We start from the raw sequence: 3,443 nt of genomic DNA, 5'->3' as shown, positions 1-3,443 counted from the left end.
CTTGGAGGTGTGCTCTTCCGATGGGGAGACCACCCTCCTCAGCCTGTCCTCGGTACTTCATGCGCCCACTATGCGTCGTAACCTTGTGTCAATGGCCGCCCTAATGACTGACAATTGGACTATAATGGCCGCTAAGACCGACCTTCATCTGAGCCGGGAACGAGCTACGCTGCGGGTTCCGATGAATGATGGTCTTTGCCCTCCGAGCGAGACCCGTGAAAGTTCCCACAAATGCCGAATGCTTGTTCTCCTCATCACGGCCTCTGCCTCTGCAAAAAGCTCATGAGATGCTTGGCCACATAAATAAGCGCCAAGTTAGGCAGTTCTTGTCTCGAGAGGGAGTCCCGATCAGGGACGACCAGATCACCTGCACAGCCTGTATTGAAGGAAAGAAAAAGCCGAAGGTAGTAGCGAGCTACTACCGCGTAGTTGCGTGAAAACGTCTGAAGTTATTGTGTAATCATTTTATCAATGTTATTATTATTATATACGCCAACAGTATTCACCCAGAGGTAAAGATTTATGATTCTGAGAATGTCGTCAATCAGCTTTGCGTATTGCTTCTTCCTTGAAAAACTATCGTGAAACATAAGATTTTTTTTTCCGATATCTCCGATCATTTTAATACTTTCCGCGTCGCGTACTTCGGGAACGGTGATAATCTTGATCAACTGTTGAACTTTTATTGACCTCTCTGTTATCTATAGCAGAGGTTCCCAAACTGGGTTCCGCGGAACCCTTGGGGTTCCGTCGCTGTTTTCCGGGGGTTCCGTGAAAAAATCGTTGCGGAACCCCAGTGTTCCGTGGGCTGCTCTTAGCGCAACTCGGGGTTCCGCGACGAGGTTTTGCTTCCATATGTACGGTCATATACGGGCCCTAGGTGTCGTAGCCCTGTGGGGAGCTCCTATTCCTTATTCCAAATGTCTTCCTCAATTCCGAAGGGGATCGTTCCAATTGGCGCATCGATCGGAATCGAATGCACACTGCGAAGGTCGCTGCTTAAGGCACGCTCGCACGAGATGTTACAAACCGCTGGGGTTCCTGTGGGTTGACAACACTTAAGACAACTAATACTCCGCTGGAGATCGCTCTCCCGGAATACCGTATCTCGCAGGGGCTTCCGGACGTGCTAGTTCGCTGAAGGCAACTCCGTGTGTGTCTCCGCGCACGTCAGTCTCCGTTGGAGGACTGCCGTCGGGGAGAGCGGGAAAGCCCTGCGAGGGCAACGGAGACCGGAGAGACTCTCATTTAGTAGCCCGACGTGGACGCTACCTATGTTGTCACGATTCGTGACAGAGATCGAGAGTTACACCGTCACACAACACACAACACTTCCGAAGCCATTCTGCTTGTGTACTTTGTTAGCACAACAGCGCTGTGGTATCGAATCGTGCCGAACATCTCCAGATCGATTCGGAAGCTCCAGATTCGAAATCTTCTAAGTCGTGAACCAAGTTGAGACCTTGATATGGATCGGTGGCTGAGAACAGGTTATTGTTCGGGAGTGAGTCCCACAGAGAGAATATCTCATGTGGATTTGTTAGAAGACTCAGAAAGATCCCCGGAAAACTCATGTGATCGTCAAACTGATCTCCTGATGCCTTCAGCGAAAAAAGCTCGCACTGGAAAAGCATCAAGCTCAACCAGCAAAATTCGGAAGTATGATCCTTCGTAAATTAGATGGGGATTCGCGAAGACCGGCGACGAGGCTCGACCTGACGCCCTCTGTGTTGTTTGTAAGACTGAGCTAAGCAACAGTTCCTTAGTTCCGGCGAAGTTATTTCGGCACCTGCTCACAAAGCATCCCGATCTGGCTAATCATCCATCGTCGTTTTTCGAGGCAGCAGAGACGGATCGCGCAAAATCGCAGACAAAGTTATCATTCGAGAGATTGGGGAGAGCGGATGAAGCGTCTATTCGCCTCGCGCACATCATCGGCCGTGCAGGGGAAGCGCACACAATCGGCGAGAAATTGGTCAAGTATTGCCTGATTGAGTCGGCCAAGTGTCTGTTCACTGAAAAACAAGTCGAAAAGGTTCGTGCTATACCGCTTTCAAATAACACGGTGAGTCGCCGAATTCATGATATCAGCAAGTGGCTTGAAACGAAGATCTGCGACGAGCTCAGACAAAGCCGCGTCTGGGCTCTGCAGCTTGATGAGTCAACGGATGTCAGCGGCTCAGCTATTCTTCTCGTGTTCGTACGATAAGTTCACGGATCGAGAATACGTGAAGAATTATTGCTTTGCAAACCTCTCGAGAGCAATGCGACCGGCGAAGCCATCTTCATTCTCATTGACACATACTTGAAAAATTATGACATCTTCTGGGATTTCTGCGTGAGCATCTGCACTGTCGCAGCCGCAGCTATGACTGGTCGACAGCAAGGTTTTGTCGCTCGCGTCCGGAGAGTGTCGGGACGAATAGCTTCCACCCACTGCATCCTGCATCGAGAAGCTCTTGCCGCAACGCGGATTCCGGAAGCTCTCGGGAGCGTCTTGAACGAAGCGCTAAAGGTCGTCAACTTCATCAAGTCGCGCCCGTTGCAATCCAGACTATTTAGGATTCTCTGCGAAAAGATGGGAAGCCTCCACACGTCTTTGCTGCTACACACGGAGGTCAGGTGGCTTTCCAGAGGTCACGTTCTCACAAGGTTGTTCGAAATGAGGAATGAAGTGCTATCATTCAGCCTGACCAATCACTTCCACTTGTTCGACAGATTCAAAGACTCCAAATGGCTGCAACAGCTGGCCTACATGGCCGATATTTTCAGCAAGTTGAATGCAACGAACTCAGCACTACAGGGACGTGACGTCAACATTTTCGAAGCCATGGATACAATACATGCATTGAAGAAGAAACTCGATCTGTGGACGGCGCTGATTGACGAGGGACGGATCGATTCGTTCCCAACCCTCCGGGAGTTCCTCGACGAATGCTCCTTGGAGCTCGACGAAAACGTCAGGAACGATATACTTTGTCATTTGATTCAGTTACGAAATAATTTGGAGCATTACTTCCCAGCGGAGTACATGAGGGAAATGGTTGTTAACGATTGGATGAGGAATCCGTTCCTCGAATATTCACAAGGAGGGCTCCCCATCGATAAAGCCGAGGAATTGGTAGAATTGCAGAGAGTCCGACACTTGAAAGATAGATTTTGTGGTATGACGTTATCAGAGTTTTGGGTGTCTGTGGTCGACGACTTCCCCTCTCTATCAGAAGTCGCCTTGCGCACGCTTGTGCCATTCGTCAGTACCTATATGTGTGAGGCAGGATTTTCTGTATATACCGCAACGAAAAACAAGTATAGGAGCCGTCTGAATGCTGAAAGCGATATGCGCTTGCAGCTGTCCGAGAGGAATCCGGATTTCGAGGGAAATCTTGCGTGGCGCACAGTGCCACCCTTCCCACTAAATGAGCATTCCTAAATAAGGCGAGAAT

General features: G+C 49.7%; 1 pseudogene; it reads left to right on the top strand.

Moving 5' to 3' along the window:
- Nucleotides 1–1,680: 1,680 nt before the first annotated feature.
- On the top strand, nucleotides 1,681–3,430 carry LOC100900570 (zinc finger BED domain-containing protein 5-like; annotated as a pseudogene).
- Nucleotides 3,431–3,443: the final 13 nt, after the last annotated feature.

Source organism: Galendromus occidentalis, unplaced genomic scaffold (assembly GCF_000255335.2).
Source record: "Galendromus occidentalis unplaced genomic scaffold, Mocc_1.1 scf7180000075569, whole genome shotgun sequence".
In the NCBI taxonomy this organism is placed as follows: domain Eukaryota; kingdom Metazoa; phylum Arthropoda; class Arachnida; order Mesostigmata; family Phytoseiidae; genus Galendromus; species Galendromus occidentalis.
This window is presented reverse-complemented; position numbering and strand designations above follow the sequence as displayed.